This window comes from Aulonocara sp. 'chitande type north' Nkhata Bay, linkage group LG23 (genome assembly GCF_057382095.1).
Source record: "Aulonocara sp. 'chitande type north' Nkhata Bay isolate Kocher_YH1m ecotype deep benthic linkage group LG23, A_spYH_male_GT1.1, whole genome shotgun sequence".
Lineage (NCBI taxonomy): Eukaryota > Metazoa > Chordata > Actinopteri > Cichliformes > Cichlidae > Aulonocara > Aulonocara sp. 'chitande type north' Nkhata Bay.
Window position 1 is genome coordinate 17,955,136 of NC_141365.1, and position 23,152 is coordinate 17,978,287.

Below are 23,152 nucleotides of genomic sequence, written 5' to 3' on the forward strand. Positions count from 1 at the left end.
TAATTTACTGCCAGATTAGATTAAGACTAGGCATAAAAATGCCCATTCCGAATCTGGAGACACTTATATCATTCACCATGCATTAAGATGGAGATTTCAACAGATGAAAGAAACAGATTCTTGCATGTTTGATGTAAACACAATGTGTCCAGGAGTGGTCAGTTGCACAGCTGAAGTTGCCAGCATATGAGAAGAAAAATAATTCAGTTGGATCATGGTGGCTGGAGTGATTCTTATGTAGTTTCTTTTTCCTCTACTTGGGGACTCAAAGCACTTTCTACAACATGCCTTCTTGGCCCAATCATACAGGGAACAAACCACCGACCTTCCAGTTAGCAGATGAACTGCTCCAACTCCTGAGTTACAGCCACTCCATCATGGAGACACAGTTGAAGGACAGATCAACTACAGAGTGGGTTTTCATTGTGGTGTTGCTCAATCCCAATGAGGAACAACAAGGAACAGATGTTGGTTTTTTCCCCTCATTTATGTGATTTAAACTGATCTTTTAGTGTGAAATGTCAAAAACTACACTGTTACTCCAGCACTGGCTTATCATCCAGCACAGCAGGACACCAAGAAACCACTTCCATTTCATAGGCTGTTATCAAGAGTTTAAGTGGGCCAGAACAGCGTTCAGTTAAAGAGAAGTCGAATGTGATAGGAAGATTAATGTAAATTACTGGTGAATTAGTTAAATTTTTTTGTGCTGCAGACTGATGGCATGGAAAAACTTGCTCAGTAATAAGAAATGAAATACATCCCACATTATTGCACCTTCAACACATTCCTGAAATTTGATAAACTAGACTTAACTTGTCATAATTAATTTCACAGCTTTTTAAATCAGATATTGGAAGCATATATTTGTTGCTGAATTATGTTTTTGTGAAACATCTTGTAAAAGCAATTGAAGCTTAATTCCAAGATTGAATGAAAATATTTTTGGCAAAGAATAAAATTTAGTGATGTTTAAGGTGATGATGGCAATTATAGTGAAATATAAATAAAATATAAAATCTACTAGTGTAAATCCTTTCCTTATGTGGCATCACTACACTTGAGATTAGTTCCCCCAACTGCTAAATCCTATGGTAGCCCTTGGTAGTCTACGTTGTTGTGATCTGGTTTATAGTTAAGGGTCTGTACAGTTAGTTCTATGGCTAAGTTAATTTTATGCTTCACACAGAAATAGGATCTTTCATAAAAACTCTTTTGCATCACCATCTCACACAGAGCACACACATATACTTTGATTTAACATTAAGCATTACAACATTCAAAAAGGAAACTAAGGAAACTTTATCTATTCTTTTGACCTAAAATCTGTGCTCATGCTGTATATGAAACACATACTTTCTATTCTCCACACACTCTTTCACAGGACACATTCACACATTTATTTTAGTTTTAGTGAATATAGTGTGAGGTTTTTTAACTTCAATAAAAATGCTTTTAAATATATTTGTTGGTCTACTCAAATGTTGAATATGGAGAAATACTGCTGTCTTTTACCATTTATAAATCCATAATCCTTTGCTAGATTTAATTATGGTGAGACTGATTCACTTTTACTTAATTGTGAATAGTTGTAACAATTTTTTTTTAATAAAAAAGGACATCTCCTATTAAGTCTATATGCCACATTTACATACTTGTGTTCAGAAATGTGCAATGATGTAGAAAGTAGAAGTAAATTGGAATTGTTACAATGTTATTTTAATGACATCCAAAGATGTAACATGTCACAACAAAAGAAAAGTAAAGTGCAGGTAATGCATTCTGGTTTAAGAAATACAGCAGGTTCTGAGGCGCTATTCTACAGGAAGACTCTGTGGCATACTCGTATTGAAACAGAAAGGCCTAACAAAGATGTCACAAACCAAACAAAGCCTGAATGGAAATGGGTCTGCTTTCATTTTACTTTCATTCTCTGACATGCACTTGGAGACATGAGGAAAATGGAGATTGAGTGATGCTTGGTGAGCACAAAAGACCTTTTCCTTGTGCAAATTATCCCTTTAGACTTTGCCCTCACTCTGTACTTCCATCAAGTCAACACGGTCACAAAACTCATAAATATATTTTACCAAACCCATTAGTGATCTATTGCAAAAAACTCTTTGAATTAAACTTTTCAAATAATCTTCCTAGCCTTTCATAAGTCTACAATATGAATGATGAAAAACCCAATATTCTGTCTAGGAAAATATATATATTTTTGTCATTTCACAATCCAACCCCGCTGTCTCTTCCAACTTCAATTTGGACAGTCCGGGGGAGGTGTTAAGAGGCCATGTAAAGAAAGATGGAGAGGATAAATGGATGGCTACTGTCATTCTAAAGGCAGATTTCTCATTATGGCTGAGTTAAATCAAACCAAGATGACAATTTAAGGCTTATTAGGGCAACACATTAGAGCAGAGCTGAGATTATGAAAGGGGACCCCATCATAAAAATGTAAGATGTGATAGAGTAGCTGCTATTTCACATCAGGATAAATACAACCACTTCATGGTAATGTGTTTTGAAGTGCTGTCCCCTAAAAATAAATTATTTGAGCTGATCTTCTATTAAAAAAAAAAAACTTTATAAATTATAGTATTTCAAATTGTAAGCACACCAAATGTACTGTTAGCCTGCCAATGCCAGACGTCTGTTCCATAATAGTTCACAAAAAACCTCTTATCTTCTTTGTGCATTGAGACTGTTAATTATATTTGATTTTTCTACACATGACATAGAGAAACAGAAAAAAAGATTCTCCTATAGCTGATGCATGCTCAGAAGTGTATGTTTCTACCAATCCTATAGCAGTGAGTTAGTTAAAAGAAAAAAAAAAAAACAATTGGAAGCAAATTTGGCCCATACTTGAGAATATGAGGGCCAGTACTTCAGGAACTGCAGAGCTTGACTTGCAACGGGACAGTGCTAACACTATCAAATAGTAAGTATTCATTTGGGATTACTGTAGTTCAAATAGTGCCAGATGTGTCATGTGGCTGGGAATCAGATGACTGGAGAGGGGTGGAAAATGTTTAGGGCATATGGTGAAGAAGTGGGTCTGGGGAAGTAAAGAACAGCAAATGCTGGGCCTGCAGGAAAAGAGATTTAAGTGTAGAAAAGCATCAGTGTATTCATCTGTGCGCGGTATACTGCATGTGACATTTAGTACCAAAAATTCTTTATCAGTCTCAGTAGATATCAAAAATAGCAAATACATATCTTCTATTCCACTCTGCAATCATTCCCATCTGCTCTGTATGTTTGTTAGTGCGTATCATACTGTGTGTGTGTGTGTGTTTGTCAGATAGCAGCATTGACAGGCTTGTGAGGGTACAGATGGCTATCGGTAGGCTTGGGCAGGGACAAAAAGTCCTTGATATATCTACAATAATAATCCATACACCTTTTTTGTCAAAGAATGCCCAACTGATAACACCGGCAATTTAGTTGGGTGAGGATCCCTCCCCTTCCACTTTCAATTTTCTTTGGAGTGCTTTAAAAAATATGTTTGCTACTGGAAAAGCACATTTAGCAACACTTTTAAAGAGTGTGTCTCAACCATCTACTCCGCTCTGAACTTGTTTCAGAGGATTTGGTGCTCCAGAGAGGAAGGTAAGCTGGGCTAAATGTAGGCTTAGAGAGGGTCAGATAATGAAAAAAATGAAGAGACGCCATGGGTAAAAATGTTCAGACTTTAAAAAAAGTAAGGAGGGAAAGAAAAAAAAAAGCAGAAAAACCTTAAGAGAGGGGCTCGTATCTAAAGCAAAACCCTTCAGTGAACGTAGAGATGCTTTAGTGTTTAGGGTTTAATAACGCCTAACAGAAGCCCTGGAGGAAACAGCCACTGGTGTTAATCTGTCTAATCTTGTTCTAAACAATGGTGCTATCTCTACCTCTACCATTGATCATCTCCCTGTGTGCTATCTGGGCCCCTGAGAGAAAAAGCTTGTCCCACATTATACCTCTCAGCAGCCAATCCTCTTAGTGCCTAATAATCTCTTTTATTCCATATAGATATCCACAGTTAGCATCACGGTGCTGCCAGCTACTGCTAAACTGGCTAAATCTGCATGATACAGTGCACCAAAAGGAATTTTAGGACATATTTTACTCATGGGAGACTTTCATCGCTTGAGACGTGCATTGCTGTGTTTCAGAGTAAAGATAAATAGACAAGAATGGGGAAATCATGTTTTCCTTGAAGGGCAGTTGACTTCTTACACAAGGATGCATAAAAGGATGTTTATTCAAGCCACTCTGACAATGAAGTAAATTTATACAAAAGATTGATGCTTAGATATGCATGAATATAAAACAAAGCTTAAGATGTAGCTCACAATCCGGTTATTAAGTCTGACGTCTGTACCTAAACTCCGCTGCAGGTCCATATATCAAATGATCACTATGGCATTACTGAGAGTTGAAAAACTGTCTAAAGTCTTTCATCTTTAATAAAATGATCAGCGTTCTGCTCTACCAGGTGTAACAATTGAGTTTAACATCCAGGCATCCATGAAAACGGAATTTATGACATTTAGAAGTTAGCAGGAAGTTAGCTCACTAGCTTCTATCTAAATACAATATAGCATGTCCTGACTGCGGGGTTTTGGAAACAAATTCAAACGTACAGCTCTGTTATCACGTCCAACATAAATGAAGACAGAAAACTAAACAGCAGTGACCTTTGTAGGGTTACTGAAGTTGGGCTAGCTGGTATATAATGATGTGCTACGTGACCGCTAGCGACACAGCTATGTTAGCATAATATAAACAAGCTAACTTTTTTTCCACTCGATAAAAGTTAGCGTGAGTGTTCTCGGTGGTCAGGAACAAATGTAATCGCATGGCAGGATGCTGTAAAAGGACCAAACTTCAGCCAGGAGAACAACTGAGATAATGCAGCCACAATACGAAGTTAGTCATTCATATACAGGGAGTGCAGAATTATTAGGCAAATGAGTATTTTGTCCACATCATCCTCTTCATGCATGTTGTCTTACTCCAAGCTGTATAGGCTCAAAAGCCTACTACCAATTAAGCATATTAGGTGATGTGCATCTCTGTAATGAGAAGGGGTGTGGTCTAATGACATCAACACCCAATATCAGGTGTGCATAATTATTAGGCAACGTCCTTTCCTTTGGCAAAATGGGTCAAAAGAAGGACTTGACAGGCTCAGAAAAGTCTAAAATAGTGAGATATCTGGCAGAGGGATGCAGCAGTCTCAAAATTGCAAAGCTTCTGAAGCGTGATAATCGAACAATCAAGCGTTTCATTCAAAATAGTCAACAGGGTCGCAAGAAGCGTGTGGAAAAACCAAGGCGCAAAATAACTGCCCATGAACTGAGAAATGTCAAGCGTGCAGCTGCCAAGATGCCACTTGCCACCAGTTTGGCCATATTTCAGAGCTGCAACATCACTGGAGTGCCCAAAAGCACAAGGTGTGCAATACTCAGAGACATGGCCAAGGTAAGAAAGGCTGAAAGACGACCACCACTGAACAAGACACACATAGTTCCCCATAGGGAACTATTTCCCTATGGGGACTAACATGCACACTTTACACTTTACTTTACTTTTACTTTACAAGCTGAAACGTCAAGACTGGGCCAAGAAATATCTCAAGACTGATTTTTCTAAGGTTTTATGGACTGATGAAATGAGAGTGAGTCTTGATGGGCCAGATGGATGGGCCCGTGGCTGGATTGGTAAAGGGCAGAGAGCTCCAGTCCGACTCAGACGCCAGCAAGGTGGAGGTGGAGTACTGGTTTGGGCTGGTATCATCAAAGATGAGCTTGTGGGGCCTTTTCGGGTTGAGGATGGAGTCAAGCTCAACTCCCAGTCCTACTGCCAGTTTCTGGAAGACACCTTCTTCAAGCAGTGGTACAGGAAGAAGTCTGCATCCTTCAAGAAAAACATGATTTTCATGCAGGACAATGCTCCCTCACACGTCCAAGTACTCCACAGCGTGGCTGGCAAGAAAGGGTATAAAAGAAGAAAAACTAATGACATGGCCACCTTGTTCACCTGATCTGAACCCCATTGAGAACCTGTGGTCCATCATCAAATGTGAGATTTACAAGGAGGGAAAACAGTACACCTCTCTGAACAGTGTCTGGGAGGCTGTGGTTGCTGCTGCACGCAATGTTGATGGTGAACAGATCAAAACACTGACAGAATCCATGGATGGCAGGCTTTTGAGTGTCCTTGCAAAGAAAGGTGGCTATATTGGTCTAATCTGGTTCTAATTATTTCAACAACGATAGAATGATAGAGCTAGAGGCTTTGACTTTAGGAGGCTTTTAGATAACGTCTGTATTGGAGTTAGTGACTATGATTACCAGCAACCACAACAGAGCCTAAATTTATTGACTTGAGCCATCAAACAGTTTTTGGTAAATGGATGTATTTATGGATTCACTATTACCTGTACAATTATACACTGGTGCTTGTCATTGTTGCCTCACAGCACGGGCTTGCTGGGGCTGTGTAGAGTTTGCATGTTATTCCTATGTACCCCCTATGTCTGTATGAGTTTCATCAGGGTATGTCAGCTTCTTTCCACCATGAAAAAACAGTTTACAGATTATAAATTAGCCATGGGTTTGAAAAAGACTGAATGGTTGTCCATCTCTGTGTGCCTTTCTTGAGAAAGTGCACCCTGTTCAGGGTGTACTGTACAACTTGTCCTTATTGTGTTAAGCCTTTCTGTGATCCTAGAAAATAGATGGCAGGAACGGTACCACTGTACAGTTTTATGACAGCCAAAAGAGAGATGTTTATGTTTTTGCCCCCTCCCCCCAACCATGTAGCCTGCACTGGGTCTCTTATTCTGAAAACTGACCAGAGTCTATATGCCATTACTGTATCCAAGTCCCCGCCTTTCAAATCGGCTCTGAGCCGATTCAGCTTCTGTTAAAAATAGATTAGTCATGCATTTTTAGGAATGCAGGTCAGAGAGCAGCTTCTAGGATGTTCCTGAAACACTTTGCTGCACATCTGGTGGAATCACAAGCACTGGATTAAATGGTTGAGAGTAACTATGGCACATTCCTTTTATCCCAGCAGCAGATATCGAGCAGCCATTACCCAAATCAAGCAATAGGAAGAAAGAAATGTACTTATTTATTTTTAATTACACGAACAGGGCACAGCCATGCAATCCCTGGTGGGATTCTAGCACACCTGTTGATGAAAAGTTGTCTATTTCTAAAATTTGATAATTAATATAATACAAACTTCTTCCATACATGGCTACATGTTCACCCCATTTAACAGAGAAAAATATATTAAGTAAATTCCACTTTATATTTTGGAGCTTATAATGTTATCAGCAGAGAGATGTGTTAATGACTTGGCAGAAAAAGATATATTGAGGGTATCAGTGATATTCCTAATCCCTTTAACAGTATCATAATACACTGTGCCCTGTTCGTGTAATTAAAAATAAATAAGTACTTTTCTTACTTCCTATTGCTTGATTTGGGTAATGGCTGCTCGATATCTGCTGCTGGGATAAAAGGAATTACTTCTGATGCTTAAAAGATAACCTGCAAAACTGAGAAGCAGCTAAAGTTCTGCACATCACTCTAACGGCTTCTAAAACATACAGCAATACATTGTTAGCCAATAATATAAATAAATCATGTTCAATTCCTTCTTATCATCTCTCCTTATTGGAATAGTTTCTGCAACTGGTTCATTTTTGTACTGTTTTTACTTTTGCTCAGCTGTTATTGAATAGTGAGTACTTTAATTGTCCCACAAGGGGAAATTTGGTAAAGGATTATTCTATTTATATTATTGTGGTCTTGGGTCTGTTTTCCTGAGTCTTTTCTCCTTGTCTTTCTGCCTTCCCAGTCATGTGTGTCTGTTTTCTCCCATCCAGGTTTCTTAGTCATGGTTTCAGGGTTTGCATTTCCTGTTTTATTTTGATAGTCGTCTGTTTCATGTGTATTATGATCAGTTTTGCTTCCTCTGGCTCATCAGTCAGATTAGTGTCAGCTGTGTTCCACCCTGTAGCCTGTTCCCTCATTATGCTCCTTGTGTATATATTAGGTAAGTCACAATTCAGGGGCAGCATCCTCCTGAGGCTGCATTTGAAGGCCGATTACGTCACAGCCAGGCGACGAAGGCGGTCCCAATTCGGCCGACAAATGAGTCCTTCATTTCCCCCAAATTTAAAGGATGGGTCGGGTATATCCTTCAAGGCCCAACCTATCCCAGAATTCATAGCACGGCCCAGCCAATTCCAGTTTCCAACAATGGGGGCAGCTACCTAGTTGTAATATTACTCTTTCAGGTTCACAAAATAAACTTTTAACATATTTTAGGTGGGAATGTAGCTGTGTATCTGCTTGATTTATGAAGACATCACATATTTGCAAAAGTGCTCCGACATTGTCGGAGATGTCTGTTACCCACCAGCTTGATAGCAAACTGGGAGGTCGAGCCTCACTAGAGCCGACGAGAATACCGGACTCCCTGCAGATCGTTTTCAGACCCCTGCAGTCTTTTGCTACTCAGGTTAAACATGATATAGAAATTACTTATTATCTTAAAAATTTTATTGTTTGGCTTTTTTCAGTGTTTTATTTGTTCGTGAGTAAATCTGTTTGGCTGAGATTAAAGTTCTACAGAAAACTGATTAAACAGAAGTGTGAGATGGTCGAGAATTTACTCCAGTGTCGTGTTATATATTAGCGAGTGAGGAGCAAACGGCTGAGTTTATTGAACTCCACCGAGACAGCTGGTGATGCAAATCTGAAGGCTAGATCGTCCCATTTCACAGCCTCGCACTTCCAGCCTTCTCGGTCTTCGAAGGACCAAGCCCACATAGACCGTGAAGGCCGGGTCCTCCGAAGGATGCCTCCTATGAATTGGGACATACCTATTGTCTGCATTTCCTTCTGTTCTCTGTCACGTTTTCCCTCATGGTTGTGTCCTCCCTTGCAATATGTTTTCCTTATTTTGTCAAAGGTTTGAATTTTCTAGTTTTGTTACTTGCATGTGATTTTAGTTTAATTAAAACCACCTATTAGTTTACTCCTTGAGTTTCTGAGCCCTGCTTTTGGGTTCTACCTCTACCACAAAGCCACTGTGATATAGCAACTTGAGCTTTCAGGCCATATCACTTTCAGGTGACATTTTGACTGAGCTTTGTGAAACTGATGCTTTTCTTGGCCAAAATGGAAACGGAAAAGTCATTTTTGTAATTTTCTTTCAGATCTAATCAGTGCCAAGTATCTTCAACAGTTTATTTGTTACCTATGCCAGCGGTCCCCAACCCCCGGGCCTCGGACCGGTACCGGTCCGTGAGTCGTTTGGTACCGGGCCGCGAGAGTTGAGGCTCAGGTGTGAAATGTATAGTTTTCAGGGTTATTTTGTTATTGTTTTTATCGTGTACTCGGTTTTCCTTGGTCTTTTCACGTGTGTTATGAAAAAAATTTCTTTTTTTCGGTACCGGTACTAGTTTTATTTTGTTGTATTTATCCGCGACACCTTAAAGGCTGGTCCATGAAAATATTCAAGATGGTGCCGAGTATGGCAGCCTCGTCGCGAGCTCCCCCAAGCAACAGCTTTTTTCTGTGTTTAATTTTACTTTTCCTTCATTTTTTCTTCATTTTTTCGCAAGTAGCACATGTCTCCTTGTGTACGACCGACAAACCTTACTGGACATAAAAGACGGTCTTTCTTATAACTTTCCGGAGTTCAAGTTTTGCAACACGGACGCTCCGTTTGCAGACCCCCCATTCATCTCACCTGAGACGCCTTTGTTCTCTGGCCCTGGAGGCCGCAAACGCCAACGCAGAGGGAGAAGATCTGGCGTTCTGGTTCGACTGAGACGGCGCACTAACAGACCACCGTCACCCAGTTTATTACTGGCTAATGTGCAGTCTCTGGAGAACAAGCTGTGCGAGCTTCGGGCACGGATCTCATTCCAGTGAGAGATGCGGGACTGCTGCGTGATCTGCCTCACAGAAACCTGGCTATCGGACAAGGTACCGGACTTCGCAATACAACTACCGGGGTTCTCCGTGAATCGCGCGGACAGGTCACAGGATCTTACTGGGAAAAGCAGAGGCGGTGGTGTATGTTGCATGATCAACAACAGCTGGTGTGATTATGCGAACGTGCACCCGGTCAAATCCTTCTGCTCACCGGACCTGGTGTACCTGATGATTAAGTGCCGGCCATTCTGGCTACCGAGGGAATTTACAGCCGTGATTATTACGGCTGTTTACATTCCCCCACAAGCCGACACTGACCGAGCACTCAGGGAACTGTACAGCGCGATTAGCAGTGAGGAAACCCCACACCCAGAGGCAGCGTTTATCACGACCGGGGACTTCAATAAGGGAAACCTGAAGAAAGTCTCACCAAAACTCCACCAACACATCCATTTCAACACTCGTGGAGACCGGCTACTTGACCACTGCTACACCTCTTTCCGGGATGCGTACAAAGCCCTCCCCCGCGCCCCATTTGGCCAATCAGATCACCGCTCCATCCTGCTCCTGCCCCTGCCCGCCTACAGACAGAAGCTGAAACAGGAAGCTCCAACTCGGAGGGCGGTGCACCGTTGGACCGACCAATCGGAGTCTGCGCTGCGGGACTGTTTTGATCACGCGGACTGGGAAATGTTTCACGTGGCTGCTAGGGACATTGATGAGTACACAGACTCAGTCTGCGGATTTATCAGGAAATGCGTGGAAGATGTCGTCCCATCCAGAACAGTTAAATCCTTCCCAAATCAAAAACCCTGGATTAACGGAGATGTTCGCGCGGCACGGAGCACCGCCTTTGCCTCCGCGAACACATCGGACTACAAACACGCACATTACCAACTCCGGAAGACGATCAAAGCAGCCAAACGTGAGTACAGGGACAGGGTGGAGCAACAGTTTGACAACCCTCGGAGTATGTGGCAGGGACTAAACACGATCACAGACTTTAGAGGGAAAACCAGCACACCGCAGACCACGGCCTCTCTGTGTGAGGATCTAAACGTATTCTACGCTAGATTTGACACAGCGAACACCATGAGACCGGACAGTGTGCGCACCGCGGATGACGTCAGTGCGCACACTGTCTGAGGAGGATGTGCGGAAGTGCTTCAGGAAGGTGAACGCGCGCAAAGCTACTGGTCCGGACGGGATTCCCGGCCGCGTCCTCAAGTCATGCGCGGATCAGCTGGCTGGAGTGTTCACACACATCTTCAACCTTTCCCTCTCTCTGTCTGTAGTCCCAGCCTGCTTCAAAATGGCCACCATCGTCCCTGTACCCAAATCCTCCACCATCTCCTCACTGAACGACTGGCGACCTGTAGCCCTGACCCCCATCGTAAGCAAATGCTTCGAGAAGCTGGTCAGGGACTTCATCTGCTCTGCACTACCCGACTCACTGGACCCTCTACAGTTCGCATACCGCCACAACAGGTCCATAGCCTGATGATGCCATAGCCCTGACACTACACACTGCCCTGTCACATCTGGAGAAGAGAGACACGTATGTGAGAATGCTGTTTGTAGATTACAGCTCAGCATTCAATACCATCGTTCCCTCAAAGCTGGACGGGAAACTGCAGGATCTAGGACTGAGCAGCTCCCTCTGCAGCTGGATCCTTAGCTTCCTGTCTGACAGACGCCAAGTGGTCAGACTGGGCAGCATCACCTCATCCCCCATCACACTGAACACTGGTGCTCCACAGGGGTGTGTACTGAGCCCTCTCCTGTACTCACTCTACACCTACGACTGCACGGCCACTAACAGCTCCAACATCATTGTGAAGTTTGTGAAGTTTGCGGACGACACTACAGTGGTGGGTCTTATCACCAACGGTGATGAGACGGCTTACAGGGAGGAGGTCAGCGCCCTGACCCACTGGTGTCAAGACAACCATCTCACCCTCAACGTCGCAAAGAGAAAGGAGTTGATAGTGGACTTCCGGAGGTGCAGAGAAGTACACACCCCCATCACCATCAATGGCGCTGCTGTGGAGAGAGTGAGCAGCTTCCGGTTTCTTGGTGTACATCTGGCTGAGGATCTTACGTGGTCAGTATACACAAACAAAACAGTGAAGAAGGCGCAGCAGCGCCTCTTCTTTCTCAGGAGACTGAAAAGATTTGGCATGAGCCCCCGCATCCTCAGGACCTTCTATCACTGTGCCATTGAGAGCATCCTCACTGGATGCATCACCACCTGGTATGGCAACAGCACCGCCTACAACTGCAAAGCTCTCCAGCGAGTAGTGCGGTGCTCTGAACGGATAATTGGAGGTGAGCTTCCCTCCCTCCAAGACATCTACAGGAAGCGCTGCCTGAGGAAAGCGGGGAGGATCATCAAGGACTCCAGTCACCCCAGCCATAAACTGCTCAGACTGCTTCCATCAGGAAGGAGGTTCTGCAGCATCCGGTCCCGTACCAGCAGACTGAGAGACAGCTTCTTCCATCAGGCCATCAGACTGCTGAACACGTCATAGACACCTCACCTCCACTACTGGAACTTCAACATTATGCACTCCATACTGTACAGTAATGCCACTGTTTTGCACATGTCTCAACTCTGTATATTTTTATATATTTTATTTATTGTTTACTCTATTTAACTTGTAAAATATGTGTAAACACACACACACACACACACACACACACACACACACACACGTAGAAAATATTTAGTATACACATCCAGAAATGCATATACTATTATATATTGTACATATATTTATTAGTTTCAGATGTAGCCATTCTTGTATTTCGCTTGTTTACATTATTGTATTTTGCACAACTCTGTTGCTTGTGAAGCTCGCACACAAGAATTTCACTCACATGTGCTGCACCAATGTACCTGCACATGTGATGTGACAATAAAAGTGATTTTATTTTATTTTATTTGATTATTGTCGGGCATAAACCGGTCCGTGGCGCAAAAAAAGTTGGGGACCGCTGACCTATGCCATTAGTCTCGACCCCATGATAGTCCAAACTCGGGATACTACGAAACTTGTGATGCAAATACAAAGTGTCCTTCATTGCCATTAAGAATTTAAAGCTTTGGAGCCACACATCTATTCATACTGCTGCTAATTTAGACACAAAACCATATATTCAATTTCAATTCAATTCAAATCACAACAACAGTTGCCGCAAGGCGCTTTATATTGTACAGTAGATCGTACAATAATAGATACAGAGAAAAACCCAACAATCATATGGCCCCCTATGAGCACTTTGGCGACAGTGGGAAGGAAAAACTCCCTTTTAACAGGAAGAAACCTCTGGCAGAACCAGGCTCAGGGAGGGGCGGCCATCTGCTGCGACCGGTTGGGGTGAGAGAAGGAAAACAGGATAAAGACATGCTGTGGAAGAGAGACAGAGGTAATTAGTGCTTCTTCCTCTCTATCCATTATCTTGTATGTTGCCTCTTACTGTACTTTTTACACATCATCATCTGTCCTTTGTGCACTGTGTACTAAGCATTAGACAGCTGAACACTGTACGAGGCTCTAGTGTCAGCCCGAACACTTAAATTTTAAACCAGTAAAATTAAAGGGAACCAAGGATTTGTTCCACAAAAGTGAGGTGAATTCAAGAGATTCTTAGACACCTTCTTAAACAGATGTTTTAGACCCTGCTAGAAAAGGTTAAAAAGGTTCCTTTTGCTTTCAGACTCTAAATACACTGTCTTAAAGTTATATACTACAGGTACAGGTATTATAAATTAAGGGCAATGTGTGCATGTTTTCAGTTGAATTACTAATCTGGCAATAGCTGTTATTTTAAGATTAGGGATTTTATAATGTGAAGATTTTTGTGCTTTTTAACCAGGCTAAGTTGCATATGTTATTACTACTACTAATACATTTTACACCAGGCAGCTGTACATGTTTGGTTTGGCAGATTTTTTTCCTCCAGATGGACAACCTGACACACCTCCCCCCAAGATGTGTGTCAGTTCCCAAAAATAAGGTGGTGAGTGTCTTCAAAAAACAAAAAAACAAAACTATAGTACTACTATTACCAATTTAGCAGAAAAAGAGTCGGCAAAAGTGATTAGAGGCATTAAGAACTTAAAAAGTAGTAAAAAATAAAATAAAAAAATGCTACATTCTGTGAAATCATAATGTTTACCATTAGCTGATCATCTGTCTCTCTACTTACATCAGCAGCAGTGTCTGATGCATTGAAAGCAGCACCTACACAGCTCTGCTGTACTGAGTTTGTCAAAAAGAATGATGTATTGCAGCTGGATAGTGCTCAGTTAAGCCCCCTGCAGTGCTGGGTCAAACAACTTTCCTGGTGGAAGCCCTGCTTTGCATTCTGCAGATCTCAAAAGGCAGCTTGTCTTCTTCTCATTTTTCTCTATCAAGCGTCTCTTCCTCCCCATCAATTTAATTTTTTTTATGAAATTTAGAAAGTTTAGATCCCTATTGAGCTTTGCTAATTTAAGGACCTATTCAACATATTTAAAAACAAACAAAAAACACTTTGACCTAAAATTCACAGAATTTAATTTATATGCATCCAGTTCAAAGGAAGTCAGAATCAGCCTTAATTAGCACAAGACTCAAACTACTGTAGGAAAACATACCATTAACATACTATTTTAAGTAAAAGCAAAATATCCTGGTCATGGTCATCTTTACATGCAGTTTCACAGCAAATGAAAGTTTACTTGCTTTAACCATTTATTTTACTTTTTTTAATATAACCACAGGATTTCTGCTTACACCTTAAGGATGAGGTCTTTCACCAACAGTGTGCAAACATGATGTGACCTCAGTTAAATGAACTGCCCTGCATCTGTGGAACAAGGACTCTCACAGAATAACTCCTGCTGAAGTCATGTGTATTAGGTGGTGCTGCTATTTTGCAAACTAAATTTACATTAGCATAGCAATATTATATCATAGCCCACTTATTTCATCAACCTCGTTCACCACAACACAAGGTGACAGTAAAGGGTAGCATATCATCATCAGTGCTAATTACCTCCAAGTAAGAGAGTAATTGGTAATAATGAATGTGGAACAGCTAATTTGCATATTCATAATAAATGTTACACTACATAAATACAGCTATGAACAAATAGGAGCAAACTGAGCAACCTCTGGTTAACTAACACGCTGTCACTGCTGCTGTTTTAGTAGCTGTTACTATTAAAACAATATTTGAGAAAAAGGGCACAGGGCATGGAATCATAGCATGAGGTCATATGTATATCTTACTGTATTACCTTTACAGGCGTGTTAGTAATATGCTCGTTATGAATGTGTATTAAGAAAACCCAAATGTCAAATATTAAGACACAAAAAAGGCCAACAAATTCAACTTTGAGATTAAAAAGAAAGAAAGAAATAAAGATAACATAATGAACAAGAAGCAATATAAGAGTGCAAACCAAGGCAGCTCACTGTTTGGTCAGCATTTATTATTAAAGTAATATTATTCTGTTTTCTATATATTCATTTTTTTTCTTTGTTCTTTTTAAAGACAGATTAATAAGTTACACTACAGTAAAATTCATATAAGCGGTACCATGACAGATGTTTACACTGATTAGAAAGACATTATGCAGAATTAAGTAATAGACAATAGATAGTGATATATACTGGTTTGTAAATAACTGGACATGAATAACTCAGGCTTATTATGTAATAATAATAATAGTAATAATAATGATAATGGGAATGTCATTCTCTATTTGCATGTATGTGGCAAATACAAACAGTGGCAGTACGAAATGGCTCTATATTGTTTTATTTTCAGGAGAGGTCAGAGGTCAAATGTGACATGGTATTTATGTCTCTGCTTGCCAATCAGACAGAAACCCCCGAAATATGTTTTTTGTAGCCTTTTTAAAGTTTTGTCACGGCTGTCGAGGCGAGCCGTGTGGAATTATTTAAGGACCCAAAACGCAGGTACTTCTGAAGTGAGGAGAATTTATTAAGGGAGGTGGAACAAATACACAAGGCAGGGGAGGCGAGAAACAGAACGGAGAACCCAAACTTGGAAAACTAAAAAGCAAACCTGAAGTGATAACCGTACGTGGAGAGGAACAGAGAGACGCAGACAGATGAAGGGAAATCTGTCTGCGGAGGGAGACGGAGGACATGAACACAGACGAACCAGCAACAGGCAGGAGAACACGCAGGGCTTAAATACACACAGCAGTAATCAAGGGGATGAGAGACAGGAGGGCAACACACCCGGGAGAAATCAGAGCTGACGGGACAGGGGCAATGTAAACTGAACACTCACATGAGAAAGATACTTTCAGAATAAAACAGGAAACTCGCAGACACAGAGAACTCGACAAGACACTGAGCTAAACAGACAGATTCACAAGCAGACTGTGTGACACCATAGACAGACACAGGGAACACAGAAGTGGGAGAAGGCAGGCACAGAACAAAACCCTAACAAATGGCAAACCTTAAAGGATAAAACAGAATAAACAAGCACCTAGAAAAATATAAGGAAACACAAAACACTGACTAGTCAGACTCAGGACCATGACAGGTTTATTTGATAGAGGCAGTGAAGACTGACAGGAAAGCAGAGGGAAAGAGAGAGAGGGGGAGACATGTAGCAAATGGGGCCGCTGGTCGGACTCGAGCCCAGGCCGGTCGCTCTCAGCCGTATGGCATGTGGTCGCCCACTCAACGCACTGAGCTAAACTGGCATCCCCTGAAAGTGGATTTAATATTTTTCCATTCCCTCTTTCTTTTTTTTTAGAAGCTTACTTAGTGAAGAGTCAAGGTCAGTCATTATGAAAGAGGAAAATGTAAAAGCCGTCTCATGTGGGCTGCAGCAATAAAATGTGCTGGTTCAAAATTATCTAATCTATCACATCCTTTTACATATGCAAAAACTAGGTGATAGAAATGCACACTGACACAGACTTAATTTGCAGAAATTATACAAACTCGTTTAAAACTTGCAGCATTTTAATGATGTGTGCAAACAGGACACGAAGCAACTTTCATAGCAGGCACAAATTTATGTGACGTCCATGAAATGACTTGACTGGATGCCACAATGCAAATGTACCTGAACTGAATCTATGGATTTTAGAAGCATTTATTTATTAAAACATTTATTTCTAAAATGTTTACATTATTTTTGGCGTTGTTTATGACTATAGTTATTAGTTTTTGGTGAAGATCTACTAGCTTTTCTAGTCTTTTAAATATAAGGGGTAGCCAATAGTGAATAATAGGGAGGCAGTGAAAAACAATATACATAGAAACATACATCCACACAAACACACATTATATAAATTATTATAAGTGTAACTGCAAGTGTAACTGTAAACTAAAAAGGCTCTTGAGCTCACAGCTAATTCCACCCAGACCACATCTACACAGTAGTGCCAAACAGCAAGGTGCATGGGGGAATATTTTGACACTCCCATCTGACTCAAGCCTAATGGGGCGGCAGGGTCATGCTGTTTAATGGCAGTTAGCTAGCTGAGTGACAGCACTGCACCAGGCCAGGGGCTCAGCTGTCACGGATCACAGGTGTGCTGCTGAGTTATGTATCATTGCAGGATGTGATAAGGTCGATAAGAGAATAGGTAGAAAGGGGAAACTGATAGAGAAAGAGAATGAGAGCACAGGAAGGAAAGGGTGCTTGAAGAGCCCAACAAGCAATTGGATGGGTGTGACATGCAGAAGGTACACAGATCAAACCAGAAGACAGGAAAAAACTGTTTAAAGATATCTATGCAATAACACCAGACACTTTAAAAAAGCCTAATTCAATACACAAAGATAAAATTCATTGACCAATTCTTTCAGTAAACTGACAGAGCCATGAGAAAGACACTAAAATGTAAGGACTTTGTCAAAAGACATTTACAAGCCTCCACACTGCCCGTGAAACCTGCATGGCCTGTCCCTGTGTGCAGTTTAAGTGGGAAATGTCAGAGACAATTAAAATGCAGGGCTAACCTTTCGGGAAGGAGATTAGTGCATTTCTACATGGGCGCTTCATACATGGGGACAAAGAATGCTTTCTTGACTATTCCTAACCATTTTGGAGACAGAAATTGCTTTTATGTCCAATACAGAATCTAATACATAAAGCTCACTGAAGTATGGCTTCCTTAAACACAGTGAAAGCTGATAGTGAGGAAAAGAAAATTCTCATAAACATTACAATAAGTAATACTTGCATGTTAGGTTGCAATTTTGTTCTTCAAATTAAAATACTGTAACAACTTCTGACCCTGCTCTTGGTTTTATATCCACATATAATGTGAAATATAACCCTTGACTACCAACTTTGTTCAGTGACAAGTCTTTCAGTGAAAGGGTGCTGCTGCTGGTGGCTCTACAAATGCAGCTACACATGCACGTCTCTCCAGATGATGGAAAGCCTAATTCAGTGCTACAAAGCCTGCAGGAGAAGTTGATATTCCAGCAATGGCTGTATGTGCCTACAAAGCAGGATTCGCTTATCAAAAATAGGGTCAAAGAGCATCTGATAATAACAGCATTTTAAATAAAAATGTTTCAAGTATGAGAAAGCATATTTACAAAACTAGATATAGCTCCAGTCTCTGCCTACTTCCTGTTTTCCCTAGTGCTGTTCTGCTAAACAGGTTAGTTAACCTGACTAGTACTATAGTTACCATAAATTTCTGCACTGATGTTTGTCACTACAAATTAACTTGTTTCATAGTCCATTTAATATAATTTCACATCCAGTTGAAAAAAGTGGCCTTGTGCAAAACTATTAGGTCTATTAATGAGGGGCCTTTCAAATCTGATTCCAAAGGTCCAGGTTGTCTAAGTGGAGGTGGGGGTTTTGCTGCAACTGCAATACGTTTGTGTGTTAGATATCCTCAAAGCATTACAAATATGACATAAGTCAAATGTTTAAAGGACACCACAAAATTTGCATCCTTTGCATTTTGTAGATGTTTTTTAATTACCCGGATAAAAGAGGCAATATCATTCTTGATGATGATTGGATGAATACATTATAATTCTTGCTGAAAATATATTGACAAAGCATCCCTTACAATTGCAATGAATCAGTCAGATTCTATTTATATTTGAAAGGTCATTCAGCTGACTGTATTGACCACATTTCTGTGGTTGATGATGGCACAGAGTATCGTGTTAGTGGATTCAAGAAGCTCAGACCGAACACACATTGTTGTGGTATTGCCCTTTGTTGGATGTGCACTTTTAGCTATAGCACTGGTTTTATGTTGATTACATCACTAACCATGTGCCAGCTCACTGGCTCCTCTATTTGTCAGTTATGTGTGACCTTCACCTGACTTTCAGGACCCGTGAACTAAATAACTGGCTCATCTAACACTGGATGAAATCAGCATTCCCAACCCCTACTGTCTCCAGCAGCTGGAAACTAAATTTTCAACAGGCTCACATAGCCATCTTATCAAGCCATTACCATTGTTCCTCTGCAAAATTGATCTGTGCATCTAGCATATTTATGCAATTTAGTCACACTAGACATGATGAAAATTTCCCATGTTCCACACACACACACACACACACACACACACACACACACACACACACACAATATCTGTATGTGTACCATGTGGACCATCTTAATTATTAAGAGTGAAAAACAAACATGATTTAACCCTGGAGAACCCATGGGGTCAGAGCTGACCCCATGGGTTCTCCAGGGTTAAATTTGGCTTATATCCCTGTCAAGGTCGTTTCCTTGTGTCTGACTTCCAGCATGCCTATTTTTGTGCACTTCTTAAAATTTAACCATTTGAACATCAGAAGAGGACAAAGTCTCAAAGAGCCAAATCTGTCAAGCTGGGGTAGGTGGTGAGTGATGATTGTGTTGTTGTGGCCAGCAAACAGCTCACAATGCCATAATACTACAGTTTATAGTTGTAGTTATTTTGAAGCAAATACTTATATCAGATGCTTGGAGATGTTATACAGCACCCAGCTGACAGACTGACCCCTTTGGCACAGATTTACAGTACAAAACCCTGTGAATGATCATAGATACAGCTGCAAATACAATTTGATGTTTCCTCGTTGCGCTATGTCGAGGTTAGTGGTGACACTGCAAACACACACACATGCGAGTAAGAATGGAAATTTTTAGCAGGGAGGAGGGAGGTGCCTTGTAGTGGATAGCAGGCAAAGTCGAATCATTCTAGGTTTTATGACTGCTTCTAGTTTTAATGATACTCTACAGGATGAGTTCTAAGACCTAAAGTTCTTAACTCGAGCCAGATAACAGAAAATTTTATTTTGACCTCAAAGTTTTGGGAAAATCCCCCAAATTCAAGTATGTACCAATTCTGATTGGTTACTCCATCTAAACTATTCACATTTTTACAAATTCTGAGATTGTATGAATTGGAATTGTGTTAAATATGAAATGCAGTTGTGAAACTGCCAAAACCAGCACTGGTTGTAACAAATTCTAAAGCAATGAATTATTGTAATCATATTACTGTGTAACTGAAAAAAGTAAATTACTCAATTACTGCACAAAATTCTGTGATTAGGTTACAATTTCAATTGTATCATTAATTGCATTATAAAGATTGACAAGAGATAACCCCAACTTAAAACATCCCTTTTTCTTTCTATGTGATTGTGCTGCAAGCCACTGATTTGGTGGGTTTGGGTTTATCTTTTCATCTTTATACATAAAAAACTAAAACATCGTATGTGTGTCCTAGGATTGAGATATGGATTTGTACATGGGACTGTAGCCTCAGGTTTTTATTGTTAACTCATAATTGTTTTACTGTATTTTTCAGGTCAATTTAAAGAGTAACACAAAACGTGTGCAATAAATTATTTTCTCAGGTGAGTAATGAAGTAACAGGAAATAGCCACTAATCTGTCATTTTAATTTTTATATTGGATTTAAAATCAAAATCCCCAAATTTTTTTGTCCAGTGATATACTGCACTATTGTTCAGACTTTTTTGTGAACTTCTGCATGTTACTTATAACAAGACAGAAGTCAAAACAATTAAAAATCAAACAACACAATGTGGAAATGATAACAGTCCATAAATGCCAAAACAATTTTCAATTCTTAGAATATTAACATCATATATCCTAATAATATCAGCAATTCTTAGCAGTTCCAAATAATTTTTAAAATTTGTATTACACCCGACACCATTAAACACTCTGTCACTGTTTTTCCACCTCAATTAAGTGAATCAGGCTCTTGGTAAAACTAAAGAATGTAAACGAAGGCACCAGGCAACTATAGAATATTGTATTCTGTCATGCTACATGTGATTTAGGGTGTGTGCTCCAAACTGCCATGGGCCTGCAGGCCCACCACCCAAGGAGAGGCGATAGGGGATCAGTCTTAAAGATAAGGTGGCGAGATTGGCCATTTGTAAGGGGCTCAGAGTAGAAATGGGACTCCTTGCATAGAGCCAGACGAAGTGATTTGGGTATCTGACAAACACTTTTAGAAACTCACAGTATATAAATACAATATGTTATCTATTACCTTTAATCACAGTCTGTTTATTATTACAAGCCAGGATAATATTAACATCCTGGCTTGTAACATTTTAAGAATGATTTACTTCCATCAATCCTTTTTGAAGCCACAAATGTACAATAAACCATGCACAGTATTTGCAAGGCAGATTTTACTCTGTAGTAAGAAAGCCAGAACGACTGTAAATCATAATTTTGTCTTAAACCATTAGTTTGAGGTCAGACCTAATTATTCCAGTATTTTGAGATAAGACAAGACTGGATAGTCCTAGAAGCACCCAGACACTCAGTATTTTGTCATCACCCTGTCACATTCCTCATGCATTCCTCTTCCAGCATAGACAAGAGGGTCGGCTTGTATGCTGCTAACACTCATGGTCAGCTGTGGAGTTCACAGAAGAGGAATGCAGGATGATAACAGAAAAGTTTGTTTTCCTCACTTTCAGGCATGAATATGTGTGTACTTTTCACCTTTTTAACAAGGATACCTGACAAAATCACTATCAATACAAGTTAAACATAAAATAGAATTTAAGATTTTCAGTAGGATCGAGTATAATATTACTTTTTATTTTTGTGTGTAAAAATACTGCAGTGAAGAAGTAGAGTCACTGTGGTGGCTATCACATATTCTACCTCCTCCAATTTCATCACACATCATCATCATCATCATCTGCACATACTCCCTGTGTAAAATTACAGTCTGTAAGTAAAGTCAGTGAAACATACCTGTAAATGCCCCACTCGTAATATGAAACAATTTCCCATTAAAAAAAAAAACAAAAAAAAAAAAACCTAGTGCTGTCAGTGTTAATCTGACGTTAACACCATAACCGCATTAAGGTGGCAAATCTCCGTTAGCGATTTAACGCGGATCGCCCTGTGCGTGGGGCTGCACGGCGTCAAAGCCGTAGCGGGGTTAGCTCGTTAAGGCATAATGAGGTTATGGCGTTAACGTCATTTTAACGAGATTAACGCTGACACCACTAAAAAAAACCCTCAACTAAATAATGCCAGGAGTCAGTCATTAATCTGAACCAGGACATGCCTAAGCTACAGTTTTGTTTGTTCTGTTTGTACTGCTGGCAAACTGATAAATCACACTAAGAAAAAACATGGGGTGGTAGATATTAAATGAGAAATATGGTAAATTTGATAAATTAAATATTATTTTTATAAAATGAAAATCACATTCATAAGGTATTGCAGGTGCATAAATGCTACAAATCGGTCATTTTAGGTCATTGGGAGGTGGTTGCATGTTTGCAAGCAATATAAATAAAAACCTTTAGCTGTACCTGGGTGCCAGGTTTGATTGATCAGCTCCTGAATGTGTAGGAGTTCCTGGGTAAGCAAACAGAAAAAGAGTTGGTGTATAGTAGCAAGATACTTAATGATTATGAGCACATGCACTTGGAATTTAAATAGGCATTCATTTAATGCATTTAGTGATGTTCCCAGCTAATGTGCTTTGAAAGCTGCTACCATTAACCCTTGTATGGTGTTCGTATTTTTGTTACTCAGCCAGTGTTCATGGGTCTGGTGGACCCGCTAGAGTTTTGGCTTTCCAAATTAACACTATCAAACAATTTTATGTTAAATTACTCAACAGATGTTTACTTCATCCCAATTACAAGACATATGAACAGCAAACAT

At 40.3% G+C, this 23,152-nt stretch overlaps 1 protein-coding gene across 1 annotated transcript in view; it reads right to left on the reverse strand.

The window, feature by feature from the left end:
- The window catches only part of naaladl2 (N-acetylated alpha-linked acidic dipeptidase like 2), a 546,561-nt gene that overhangs the window by 518,724 nt on the left and 4,685 nt on the right, over positions 1-23,152 (reverse strand). The window contains exon 2 of the mRNA XM_086283107.1: positions 22,795-22,840. The gene's annotated coding sequence lies outside the window, so the exon portion shown is untranslated. The remainder of the gene's footprint in view (positions 1-22,794; positions 22,841-23,152) is intronic.